The sequence below is a fragment of the Dysidea avara genome, chromosome 6, assembly GCF_963678975.1.
Source record: "Dysidea avara chromosome 6, odDysAvar1.4, whole genome shotgun sequence".
NCBI classification, from domain to species: Eukaryota; Metazoa; Porifera; class Demospongiae; order Dictyoceratida; family Dysideidae; genus Dysidea; species Dysidea avara.
Window position 1 is genome coordinate 1,481,571 of NC_089277.1, and position 15,209 is coordinate 1,496,779.

General features: G+C 36.2%; 1 protein-coding gene across 1 annotated transcript in view; it reads right to left on the bottom strand.

Annotated features, from left to right (window-relative positions):
* Positions 1-15,209, bottom strand: part of LOC136257464 (ankyrin repeat domain-containing protein 49-like) — a 138,172-nt gene that overhangs the window by 42,300 nt on the left and 80,663 nt on the right. The window lies entirely within an intron of this gene.

Sequence of the window (15,209 nt, forward strand, 5' to 3'; positions counted from 1 at the left end):
ATTTAATAGTACAAACAGTGCTTGTTTATTGCCAGGAAACTATAATGGCTTTGCATAATAATACTTCATCACCTTAAATTTTATTACTTCATTACACCATTAATGAAGTGTTTGAATTATTAAAAACACAATACAGTAACAAGTTCACTTACAGAAGTGTCTTCTTGGCTGTCTCTATCGCATAAACTCTTTAGTCAGGATTAGTGGCTATAGCAAGGAACGCTCCACACAGCAATGGACATTGTTTAAATAATATACTCAGAGTTTATTGGTGTGGGGAAGCTTTACCTCAGTAACAAATTAAGCTTTTTTCTGAGTGGATTTTATTTATCAGTTTTGCTGATGATTTCCACAAGTTGTTTATAACCCAAATGAGTCTTGTGACTGATTTCTACTTTACTATTTATTTTGATAACATGCAAAAATCAGTCACTATACTCAGTATGAAAACCTGGATATTTGCAGTATTATGTTATGGCATACTAACTAATAGTGTTGTACTGATTCCCACTTTTTAGGAAAACTGATATCTGATATACTTTTACCCTATTTTACCGATAGTTAACCGATTACCAATTGGAGGTCTACAAGTTACACTTGTGCATACTCCAGCAGCTAGCAAAGCCAATGCTGTGAGGTTGTACACTTACCTCAACTCAAAGTTGCTAGTCAGACAAGTGGGCTATGGCTCCATCCTGCAACCACCACTGTTTATTATTGTGGTTACCACTAAACATAAACAAATTACCTAAGTACATGCCAGAGCTTTTGACACCAACCCTCCAGTGGTACTACAGCTGCTGAAGCTGAATAGACTAATAATGCCACAGCCATAGCAACCAATTTCTGATTATAAAAAAAAAACAGCCAATTACTGTATGCATGGTTTCTACCATTTACTGATCTGATTATTGGTACAACTCTACTAATACTAGATGAATAAAAATTAAAAATTTCAAGTGAGGAATAGGGATCACTGAAAAAAGCCACAAACAAGAAGGGATCACTGGGGTGGTAATGTAAACCACAAATCCCTATTTTGACTCTGTCACGGCCATAATTATTTAGCTACATTAGTTAAGTCAAAATAGAGATTTGTGCTTTACATTACCACCACAGTGATCCCTTCTTGTTTTGTGGATTTTTCAGTGATCATTATTCCTCACTTGAAACTGTCAATTTTTTTTATTTATCTAGTTTATGTACTTTTTTTCTAAATCCAGAATGGATTAAGGTGTTAGACATCTTGGTATAGCCAACAGAGATTTATCAGAGCAAAAGATTAACCATGCAGAGTGACAGATTTTATTATTCTTGTAATTTGTGTTACATAGACTTACATAGCTAAAGATGGCACTCTGCCTTGTAAAAAGCACTAAGGCAGATACCACACATACATGCCTATAGCTATTGTCATGATACGTACATGCATGTGAAATTATAGTCTTGGCACTCACTCTCAGTTGTCATCATCACACTGGCATCCTTAATGCTAATAGTATCAGGACCAAATTAACCAAGTTGTTTCCTAGATTCCCATTTCAAACATTTCCTAAACTGATGCGTGATTATTCTTTTATTTTAATATGGCTAAACCTTGAAGAAAGCACTAAAATAACCCACTAACACAGTAATAAAATCATTTGAAAATTCATGTTCAAGATGGAAATAGCAATGGAAATTCTGTGGTTATACAGGATATGGAATAACAACTAATGAACACACCAAGATGTTATGTATACTGAGCTAAGTAGCTAACTGTCAAGAGGCATGGAATCCTGAAAAGTAAAAGTTTAATAATCTAGGTAGTGCATCAAATGCAAGCTGTGGTCACCAACTAACTTACACAAACCACTGCAGACATGTGGCACCACATGTAATTAGTTCATTAACCACAAGATTCCTTCGCATAGAGGAAGTCAGGCCTGTAGCAGTAAGATTGAGGCAATGAGTGAACACTCTCATGTCTTTGTAGCCAACTTTGCACAATGCATAAGATCTAGTGAAGTTTACTCAAGTAATGTCACGGTAGCGCGTCACAACGACCCTGCCCACGTATACAATCACGGTAAGAAAACTATCTATAAACAAACTTTTTTGCTCAGGAATTCTCCTTGTATAATTCGTTATGCCTGTGAAACAAAATAATTATTATGAATAATAATAATAATAATAATGGCAAAAAAAGGTGGCTTTGAAATCAATGACAAGTGGTGGGAACACTGCCCATTGCCCGTTCTTCACAATAATTCAATGAAACTCTTGTGGGACTTTACAGTTCAGACAGATAAACATCTGACACACAACCGGCCTGACATAATATGCCTTGATTTCACAATGAACTGCTGTTTTTTGATTGATGTTGCTATACCAGGAGATAGTAGAATTTCCCAAAAGATTTCTGAAAAACGGCAACACTATAGTGACCTGAAGATTGAAATTCAGAAAATGTGGTCTGTAAGAGCATCTGTGGCTCCTGTTATCATTGGTTCCCTTGGCTCTGTTCCTGAAGGTTTAAAAGATCAACTACAAACATTACAGATTTATCATTCTAACCTCATCCCGAAGATGCAGAAGAGTGTCTTACTGAGTTCCTGTCATATTTTACGTCGGTTTGTGACAGAACATTAAAATCCTAACCTTTTGGCTAAAGTGTGGGATATAACTTATTTTTTACATCTAGTTGTAATTCCAGCATTGCTGTGTGTATATTTAATAATAATATGAATACAGTATGAACAAAATGGCAAATTTCAGTTTTGTCTGAAATACACATACTGTTTTCCTTTCACTTGATACTTACTAGTGGACCTATACTCATTCCAAAAAACCACCAGAGGATTGTTTTGAGCTGAAGGATGCTTTTCAACGTGGGTTTTAGGTGAGCATTCTATTAGGATTTTTGCAAAAAACATGGGTGATCCCTATTATGAACCCACTATTGTGGTTCATGAAAACTACTTCTTGTAAATTGAATGCATTTGGCCAGTTCTGTATTGCATGCAATAACTGCTGTATTAAAGTGTTTGACCATTTAACAAAGTATCAAACAGTGTGATCAAAATGTTTTTTAGGGTTCCCACCTATAGTAGAGCTGCTAAGCACTTTCTTTGTGCACTTTTTGATAAAAGCATGAAACTTGGTACATAGCTTGTATATACCATAAAGGTCATTTTAAGATTGGGAGCCACCTCAGATTTGACCTTTGGTGACCTTTGTGTCCAATTTTATACTTAAAAATTGGCAGTTTTTCCTTTATTTCACTTATACATGACTCAAAATCCACAAACTTGGTGCCAAATTAATGATTTTACTCTAAAGAGCAAGTTGATACTTACAGAAAGTCTGTAGCTTTCTCTATTCCAAAAGTTATAGAATATTTTATAAATATAACAAATGCCATTGTCCTCCCACCCATGCATATACTTTTGATATGTAAAAGAAAGAAGGTTGTTTATTCAATTATCATACTATTTGGCAGCTAATCACCTCAATTGGGCATGAGTATCAGGAGCAGACCCATGAACTATCAAAGGGTGCATATAAGGTACGTAGTAGGAGTTCAGTAGGAGGTGGGTAGGGGGTTGGGATAACCCACTTGCACAGTATATAAATTATACAAAGTAGAGACGAATTTTAAATAATTCTATCAACCAAGTGGGTATAGGCTAAGGTTGTAAATAGATTATAGGGTAAAATACAGTTGGTACGCATTCTGATCCATGACTACAGAAACACAAGGTTTTGTCCTCCCTAGCCCAGATTTGACTGAAAGTTGTACAGTGACTTGTTTAATACTATTTCTTGAGTATAGGGTAGTATTTATGTAGAACTTGGGCAGAAGTGAATAAAGAGTATTTCACTCAGATTTCACTTTTTACTGCACATTTTGTCCTCCCTCTATTGGGCTTGTACTTGCACATTTGCGATAAGATTTACAAGTTAACTTTACGCACATTAGTTCTATGCTATAGGCTGTATATCTTTGTAATAACACGAAGGTTACACTGGGTCTGTAGGTGCGGATGGAACATGCGGTTTCCAATCCCGTTTCTCTACAATCTATGGTTGTAACAAGGAATCTACAGAAGTGTAAAGGAGATTATTTGCATGGCATCCCTATTACTGTTAGACTTGTATGTACACTTACAGGTTAAGATAGTTATGCTGATAGTTTGGAATATGCATGTATCTATAAAATCACCTTAGGAAGAGCTTTATGTAGAATTGGTGTACTAGCATGGAAGTACAACATTTGATTACATTTGAAACATGTCTTTTAGCTGGTTGGTCTAATAGCTACTCACATGTACATTCGATTTATGACATATTTCACAGTCAAGGTTGATCTATTTACTGAGAAATCTACTTATGCTATTTTGGTCCAGCCATGCACACAGTGATACTGTTCTATAATTTCAATTTGTATTCTAATGTGTAAAGTCAAGGCACATTGGGTGATACGTAATTATAGCTAACCTCTATATAGGCCAAAAATGAAACTGTAGTCATGAGTTAGAAAGGTCTATTACTTTATAGGTTAAAAATATAAGGAAGAAAATTTTCACTAATTTCATGAGTGAATGATGACAAATTTGTGAAAACATATGTAATTGTGATCATGAATGAATATGGTTGAGTTTAAAATATTATTTTGCTAGGCCACACAATCTAGAATTGTATGAATAATGAAAATCACTTTTTACATGATTCTGCTCATCCCTTGATTCTGCCTATATGGTATAATAACAGATTTGAATGGCAACAATAAAAATGAAAGTATATCCACATAATCATAAAATGCTCATTACTTTTTAACATTCAAATATAAATATCCTGCTGTACAGATTTATTAACAACCATCGTTCACAAATATGGAGAGGCAAACTACTTTGGAGCTATGTCAATATAAAATTATATTATGGCCATATATAGGGTTAATATATGAAATATATGCTATTCACTTTATTCTCCTGCAGACTACACAGAGTGATTAGCCTTCTATACTTGATATCACTTAATCTGTTACACAGGATTTAATCGGTGCATATTGCTGCATATTATAGTTTTCCTATCCTGAAAATTAATACAGTTGTAAACTAGGCTACTTAAACAGAATCATGTAACCTGATACAATACATAGTTACTGTAATCACCTCAGGGTTATTTTGCTGTGGTATGTAGATAGACAAATGGCTGCATTAGACAAGCAGGCTTTTATCATGCAATACAGTTTTTTGAATTTGCTGTTCCAGTGTCCCTGGTATGGAGAGGTGGTCTCTTTACACAGGTGGTTACTAAGACAGGGTCCACTATATAACTGTACATCAATTACTCAGGATGTAATAGAACTATGTGAAAACGCTGTAGTATACATATATACAACTATCATGCATGGTGTGCATGGGCGGGTGAAAATATAATCTTACAAATAACTGTAACTCTTAAATAGAGAAAGGTACAGACTTTCTGTAAGCATCGACTTGCTCTTTAGAGTAAAAGCATTAATTTGGCACCAAGTTTGTGGGTTTCTAGTCGTGTATAAGCAAAATAGAGGAAAACTATCAATTTTTAAGTATAAAATTGGACACAAAGGTCACCAAAGGTCAAATCTGAGGTGGCTCCTGATCTTAAAATGACCTTTATGGTACAGTATATACAAACTATGTACCAAGTTTCATGCCTTTATCACAAACTGCACAAACCTGCCTGTTTTTAAGACTTAGAAGCTCTACTACTAAAATTATGTGTGCCACTAAAAAGCTGGAAATATACACACAGTGAAAATCACCTTTATGGATAGTCATACTCCATTCAGCAATTCAGCATCAATCATTGCATTAAAAATATGAAACACCTTACAGGAATCCGGATACTGGATTTTAAAATTGCCTAACTCGAAGTTTTTCCTGCCTGCCTGCCTGCCTGCTTGCCTGCCTGCTTGCCTGCCTGCTTGCCTGCCTGCTTGCCTGCCTGCTTGCCTGCCTGCTTGCCTGCCTGCTTGCCTGCCTGCTTGCCTGCCTGACCATAGTCACAAAGCTAGAGGCGAAGCAAAGCTGCAAACAACCACCATTTTACAACCACAGCAGCAAAGTCACTGGTGGGATGTGTCTTGTAGTTCTGACGAATGACCGCCTTCTGCATTTTCTCATTCCTATTATCTTCAATTAAATGGTAATCTTCTTCTTTATGCCATACCATGGAATTATTATTTTTCCGTATCAACCCTTTCCTTGAAGGAGCATATTTAGACACCACAAAACTATTTGAAGCATATAACAGACTGTAGTATCAGGTAGCAGCTAAGCTGCACTTTTACAAAAATTGTCACACCCCCTTAAATGATCAGAACACACCACGACAACAAACTAGCTCCATAGGAAACAAGGTGTTGTGTCATGTCCACTAGCTTGATCTACTGCTAAGCTGAGTGGCAAGATTGAGATGCTCTAATACAGCAGTCACGGCCACACATGTACTTCATAGGTATGCTCTAATAGAAAAGTTAAAAACTAGTGCAATAAAATATTAATTCATGCCGAGTAGGGATTTTGTCACATTGCTACAATGTTAGGGATTTTCCATCATAGCTACCATCATCTCTTGTTTCACTACTTCACATCACTGGAACCCTACTTCTTTTTTATTGTACTAGTCTCAATCTTGTATGACATTTCTTTTGGTTGAGGATACAAAGGAGGTGAGCACTACATATGCCTCCCTTACATCTTGGATGCACCACTAGTATGGAGCATTTCCAGATGAATCAGAACATTTCAAGTTATCGTTATTGGTACTTAACAATGTAAATGATGACCGCTTTACTGTAAATACCTGTACAGCACATTTACAGAGATGGCCACAGCCTATTAATGAAGAAAGAAAAGCTCACTTTATGGCCTACATGTGAATGATATGTTTCAAGCTATAAGACAAACAAAAATTGTTCTTCAAATTACAGTCTACAGACAGACATTATTATCTACCAGTCATATGAACCACATTGTTAATTAATTTTATTCCGTTGTATTAGTCCACCCACACACTGTGATATAAGTCTACATTGTGTATTAAATAAGTGTACACTACCACATCTTCACCTGTGTGCTAGGCCTGAGCCTGTTATGCTTTTAAATTGCCTACCCAGGCTCAGCATTAATAATTATACACTACTGTATAATAAACATCAAGATTGAGATACTCTAATAGAGCAGTCACCCTAATGTAGCATAATAGAGTATTAGTGGCTACTCTAATAAACTGTTAGACTAGCCTCATATTCAATTTCAGGAGATGCAATGTTTAAAATTTCCTAGGTGGTATGTTGTCAGCAAAAAGCCATATTATAAAAATTCAACATTAAAAAGAGCAGTCACCCAATACAGTGTAATAGTAAGTAGCTATAGAGAACAATGAGTTATCAACACTAATTTGTAACATTTAGCTAAACATGTTTGGCTGGAATCTGTAATCTGGTCTCCTGCAATGAATAATGGCTTTAGCCGATTGTGTGGAGTTTAAAAGTATCTATCTATCTCTATCTATCTATCTATCTATCTATCTATCTATCTATCTATCTATCTATCTATCTATCTATCTATCTATCTATCTATCTATCTATCTATCTATCTATCTATCTATCTATCATCTATCTATCTATCTATCCATCCATCCATCCATCCATCTATCTATCTATCATCTATCTATCTATCTATCTATCTATCTATCTATCTATCTATCTATCATCTATCTATCTATCTATCCATCCATCCATCCATCTATCTATCTATCATCTATCTATCTATCTATCTATCTATCTATCTATCTATCTATCTATCTATCTATCTATCTATCTATCTATAATTAAGATGGTTCAATGTATGTTTGCACTGTGAATAGAGAAATTGTCTTATTTTATTAGTGTAATACTGACCAGCTGCCAAGCTAATAACAGCATATGATAGACTGCTGAAATCACTCTCAGTTCACTTTCAGAGGGTCTAATTTCTCATGCTGGTGTGCTTTGTACACTAAGATAATATGTCTTTCCTATATTGACTTCCTGTAAATATAGAGCTAGGCTCTGGCATCACAATAGTCTGGCTATGCCACTGCCTAATATGCTTTTGAGAAATACTGCAAAAATTTCCCCTATTGTGCTCCAATTATGCCCAGTTGTTCCTCATTATGCCCCAAATATGCTCTTATAAAATTGTAACTTGACTGCTCTATTAGATTATAAAATGTGACCGAATTTGACAAAACCAGACTTCCACACACATCCAATTCCTTGAATTTGACCAACTGTAACGTGACCTGCCAGCATGCTATTGACCTGAAAGTTTCAGAGACTGCTTTTATAACATTGTAACATGACAGATCAAAATTTGAAGATGATGGCATATTTCTATGTTGAGCTTTGATCTCTCAAAGCCTTAAAACTGGACAGGGCCGACCTTAGAGATTGCAGGGCCCCAGAACTAGATGGCCTACCTAGAGGAAGTGGTAACTAACTACTTTCTTTCATGTATGCATGCAAAAGCTTGTAGCCCTTTTTAGGGCTATGCACACCATACATTTATATACTTCTTATGCAAAGAAACCCCTACACTATGCATGGCTGTTACTGACAAAACTAGCTGTTATTAGCTACGTGTGTGTGCATACTGCTGTTTATGCAGTATATTCTATATAACCAGCTAACTATGCTCCATGTGATGGTATAAAATAATAGCTTTTGTACAATTATGATCATTTTCAATCTTTTGCAGAGGTTTTCCAACAACTTGGAGGAGTCAGTAAGCCACAACTTGTACACACTGTGGCACGGGCTGGTGCTAATGACCACAATCAGCATTATTTCCAGGTGGCAACTGCTGATTTTTTTATTTGTAACTCGGCTTGCTATAGATATTAATGGGAGCTATCCAATGGGTCTCCAACTTCATGTTGCTAGATCATCACCAAGGGTGAATACAAAAATGAAGATAGCCATCAACCAACTCTAGTGCAAAGTTAAAGTATTGGAGACTTCATGTGGACATGATCATGACCTACAACATATTAAATGGAGATCTAAATGTGGATGAAACTACTTTTTTTACAAGAGCATGGGCTACAATTAAAGGGCACTCTTGTAAACTGTTCAAGCAATATGCTTTTAGAGAAGTTCGACAGAATTATTTTTCTCACCGTGTAGTGAACAAATGGAAGTCCCTTCCTAGTGGTATTGTAGAGGCACATTCAACTGATGAATTCAAGAAGCTGTTTGACAACTTGAACAATGACATTATGTTTAGCATAGATTTATTGTAACATAGGATCAGGATTTACAGGCTTTGCCTTTTTAATTCCTGTATAATAAATAAATAAGTTGTGCCAGAACGCCCTCAGATTAATATGTGCACTTACATGTGTACATAGGGACCATTTAAACCCTTAATCATCACAGTTCAGAGATTCTCAAAGTGTACAAGTGACCTTCACGTAGCCACCATTGTTTCATTTTATCTGAATCAATACTGTCATGTGATCAATGTACTATTTATTATTTATTTACAAGTGCATTATATAGAATATAGTTGTTTACAAGTGGATTTTATGTGGTTTTAGATTAGAGACACTATCTATTAGCTCTGAATAATCCAATGTTGTCACAACTTTGTGTTCAATTGATAGGATGGCAAGATTTGTAAGTCTTTCCTGGGACATGGTGGAATGAAGACATGGTTTTGATGAGCTTACGTTTTGAAAAGCTTCTTTCACCAGATGCTACAGTCACTGGTATTGTAAGCCAGATGTGGAGTCTAATTGAGATGTGTTGGGGAAAACGTCACACAGTTTGTTTTTGTGCAAGTATTGCAATAGCTGACGAGGTGTTTTACTTTCTACCGAAGGAAGCAGACTTCGTAATGCATCAAGCTCTTCTGCTAACATAGCTCCATCAATATCCTTATCATCTCCATCACTTAAAGAACTTTCTAAATGTCAACATTGATCAGCTACCTTAGACTGTGGGAGCTTGAAAAAGTTCTAAAGAACACTAAATTTATCATGGTGGGTTTTAAGCTGTTGGAATCTTTCATTGATGCTAACAATAACACGATCAAGTATAACATTGAAATATTCAACTTTGAAGATTTCCTGTAGATCTGAAATTGTTTCCTTTCTTCGAATACGAGTGGCTTAAAATAACACAGGATCAATACCTAGCTTCTCGGCTATTTCTCTTACATCAACCATGGCACTTGCAAGGCCTTTCTGAAAATACAGTGGAACCTCGATTATCCATACACCGATTAACTGAACTCTCGATTATCAGAACACTAAATCAACTGCTCAATTAGGGTATTTTCTCAAAAAGTGTATGCTTTATTAGAGTAGTTGAGCAAAGCTCAGTATATAAATGTATAAATATTCGATCTTATGTACTTTTGATTATCCGAACACCCTTCCCCCAATTAGTTTGGATAATCGAGGTTCCACTGTACTCTGTAAGCCACTTAACCACACTACTTAACATTTCTATAGCCACACTGAGATCAGCATCTTCCCGTTGTAGTGCTTTGCTAATTTTGTTGACACGGAGCAGTGTGTCATATCAAAACACTACTGAAACAATAAAAGAGTAGTCTAATATTGCATCAGCAAGTGACTCTGCTTCACTACAAGCTTGTGCATCATTCAAGTTCTCTGAAATGTCAATCAAGGCATCATGTATTTCATTTGTTTGGTATTGCAGTACACCAACGCTGTCAACACAGCTTTCCCATTGAGTTTCTCAAAGTAGTTTTATGGTAAGGGCACTGATATGTTGCTTTCATATGTTCCACCTTTTTGTAGATCCAGAAAGAAAAGTGTACAGTCTTTCTAGTATGCCAAAGAATGTTGTTCCTTTAACAGATGATTTAGCCATGTCACTCAATAGTAAGTTCAAGTTGTGACAAGCACAGGAGGCAAAATTGCTCTCGGATTTGTTTCTAAAATCCTTGCTTGGAGACCAGACTTGTAACCTTTCATATTAGCCCCATTGTCATATCCCTGACCATGAATGTTTTTTGATCAAAGTTTCCAATTCCTGTAGTACAACATTAGATAATTCTTTACCACTTGTTCCCTCAACAGGAAGAAAAGCTATGAAATGCTCTTCTATATCTGGATGGTTTTTCCTAAGTAATGATCATGTATATCATCAGATTGAATTTGTCGTAAATGTTCTTTCAAGATTGGATCAAATTTTGCTATCAATTCCACCAGCCCAAGGAAGTTTCCATTGTGTGGCTGATAAACCCGATCTACAGAACCCCGAAAAGCAAGGTTTGGCTGTGTTAAATACTGTACAATTGCAAATAATCTTTCAAATACACTTCTCCACCTATCTCTTTCACTTCTGATAATTCTTTGATTTGTTTCGTCGATTGTTGTGTGAAAACACAAGTTTGTTTCCAATAACCTCCAATTTTGCATGCATCCCAAATGTTTTTTGAGACTTCATGCTAATGTAGGCATTTACCTATGTTCTTCCAGTCATGAAATCCATCAGTCACTAATGCGACCTACTCATTTGGTCTAAAGAGTTTGCAACAGAAACAAAATACACTATTATTCAATGCAGAATACACAATCCATACTCTATTGACTGTTTCTCCATTTGCTAAGTGCCCTTCATAGTTTGTGTCAACAAACTGTCTTTTGTTAATGTCAATGTGGTAATTTTGGTGTTTTGAATGATATGGGCCTCTTTCTACAGGGTACGTTTGTTGGTTTTCAGAAAGTACATATGGCCACTGTGAAGGATCTCTGTACTCAAGTTGTTCAGCTGTAATAGCAGACCCAAAATTTATTTCTGTACCAGAAGAACAGGAGCTTTGGGGGGTATTTGAAGGATTATTGTGAGTCAAAGGTAGCTCTTCTTGACTGTCCATCTCATTGTTTTGCAGCAAACTAACTTCAGGATCTGGTTGTTGAGTACCATAATATGTAGTCAATTTAGGAATTTTACGTAAGGTTTGTTTATCCGCTTTATCCTGTTTACATTTTTGTATCCCACCACTGGTATATACTCGTCCACCAGAACTCCTATATGTATGTAAGCAATGCAATGATAAAAGGAAACTGGCACTGTTAACCTATGTACATTACTGTTATGTACTTCTCTAATGATCAAAGATATCGGCTTCTTGAAGACTGCAGATTTTTACCACTTAGGCTTAACCATATAGCTAATATAGCTAGAGTGCCAGGCTGCCTTTCTTTTATGAGACATGGAATAGAAAATCCATCCAAGTTGGAAATCTATGTATATATGACGTTCAAATTGATGACCACCAATATACAGTGAGAAAGTCATGTGACTCGTACAGATTGGTGATGCGTATCTCGAGCGATGAATTGTATATTGTGATTCTTCCGTCTTAGAAGTAAGAACTAAGTAGTCCTATATTTAATCTGTGTTTTAAGAACTGGGGCCCCCTAGTTTTAGTGTTTGGGGGCCCCTTAGACCCGGGGCCCTAGGAAGCTGCCTACCTTGCCTACCCTTAAAGCTGGCCCTGAAACTGGATGTGCGTGGAAGCCTGGTCTTGTCAAATTTGGTCACAAATGTATCTGTGAACAACTGCAGTGACTGTTCTATTAGAGTATCTTGATCTTTAGTCATCCTTCACTATCTGTAAATCTTATCCACCCCAAAAACACCTTCGCTGTAAAAAAGGCGCGCCCAAGAAACTACAAGTACCTGGAACCCAATGTAAAAAACAAAAAGAAAAATCAGCTTAGCTGAAGTGAAAAGTAACTGGTAACTTAAAGAGCTGATATCTGAAGCGGCCAAGAATACAATTACTAAAGTTTAATCCATGCAAGAACACCTTGGCTATAAAACAGGTGTATACATGAAAGTAACTGGCAACTGAAATGGCTGATATCTGAAGCGGCCAAGAATGAATGGTCATATACAACTAATTCAAAAATTTAACACTGAACCTTTATAATTCAGCTGTGTTCTATATTCACTCTTGCTGCATCGTAAAGTAATTTCTTTTAACTCTAATTGGCTGGTAATTTGGCCAACTTTTTTTGCTCTATTATACTGACTATTAAAAAAGGCGGCCAAATTACCAGCCAATTATAGTTAAAAGAAATTACTTTACGATGCAGCAAGAGTGAATATAGAACACAGCTGAATTATAAAGGTTCAGTGTTAAATTTTTGAATTAGTTGTATATGACCATTCATTCTTGGCCGCTTCAGATATCAGCCATTTCAGTTGCCAGTTACTTTCATGTATACACCTGTTTTATAGCCAAGGTGTTCTTGCATGGATTAAACTTTAGTAATTGTATTCTTGGCCGCTTCAGATATCAGCTCTTTAAGTTACCAGTTACTTTTCACTTCAGCTAAGCTAATTTTTCTTTTTGTTTTTTACACTGGGTTCCAGGTACTTGTAGTTTCTTGGGCGCGCCTTTTTTACAGCGAAGGTGTTTTTGGGGTGGATATCACTCATTTTTGTCAGTGATAGACTCTACATTTGGTTTAAAAGGTAATTTTTTTGGAAATGAGCAATTAACATTAATGCAGAATATTATCTTGGAGAGTCAGTAAAATCCATACATAAAAATGATTGTTTCATAACACCGTAAATTCGGAAGTATGAATTTACGGTGTAGTATGACTGTTCTATTAGAGTAAATTTATCTTTACTGCCTGCACGTCATGAATATATCTCATATCTGTGCATGTTAAATGCTTCAGACACCTAATTAAACTTGCAAGTGCCTAATTAGTTCACAGTTGCTACACAGCTATAAATACATTTGTAATTGTTATCATCATAATCATTTATCATGTTATAACCATTTTTTTTAATATTTTGGTCACAACTTCAGGATTAGAGCAGCAGAGAAAGGAATAGAGGACTCAACCATCAAGACTTGTATATGGGAGATGGAACAGTATTGCGATAGACAATGCCGGTACTAACCCCTCAACGGTGTTGCAGTACAGTATAGATGCAAGACCAGAGCCTCGATCGTCACCTTTTGACTGTGGTCACAACTTCAGGATTGGAGCAGCAGAGAAAGGAATGGAGGACTCAATCATCAAGACTCGGGGAGATGGAATAGTATTGCCATGGACAATGCCAGCACTAACCCCTCAAGGATGTCACAGTGCAGTATCGATACAACCACTCCAACCAGTGCATAAGACCAGAGCTCGATCATCACCTTTTGACTAAAATTTTTATACTTGATGAAGCCATTAAAACAAAAAAGTTGTAGTACTTGTACTTTCCTGAGGGAACATGTCCCCAGAGTCCCAGACTCCCTTGCCTGTTCAGCAGAATAATAGGATTGAGCCTTACTACCACTTTCACCTTTATCCTTGGCCTGAATGTACATATCAGCAACATAATACAGTAGCTGTAGATAATGCTAGTTAATGCCCCTAGGCAGAGCTATAGGGGTGGGAATTTTTCCCTACTATCATACTATCATAGTAGTTCTTCTCGCAGTTCTTTGCCTGGCCATCATCAACTGCTGTCCATCAACTGCTGTCAAATCCTTATTGGTAATCTTTACAGTTAAGAACAGTTGTAGGTCTTCCTTTCTATGTAATGATATATAATTAGTCCTGGAGTTACCAAAGGTCTGGATTGGAAACCAGTTAATATTCCTGGAGCCACCAATGATTATGATATTATAAAAAATATCACATACAACTAGTCAATGGCTAATCCACAGGGGTCACATGGGTCACATGTCCCATTTCAAATATAAACACAATTTTATACAAGATCAAGATACTCTAGTAGAACAATTAATAGAACACTCACCACAACACTATTAAGAATCCTACACAGATTTTGCTGAGTATAAAAACTTGTAACTGTAGCCCCATGGGCACACTGAGCCTATTAGTAGTTGTTTGTACATGTAAATGAAATTTACATGGTTCTTTGTATGCCATAATATAATATGACAATTTACTTTAGGGCCATAACCAATTACTGTTATATAGTTTGTTACATAATCTGTTAGCTACTGATTTCTTACAACTCATGTTCAGTACTTGTGTGGCGAAAAGATTTAGATATTGTGCATAAAACCAAAAATTTCAACTCTGAAATGTATAAAATTAATACCATTAGCTTCTGTGGAGGCCAGACCTCCTGCTCCATACTATACCTACTACAATGATGCATCTCCTTGCTAAAG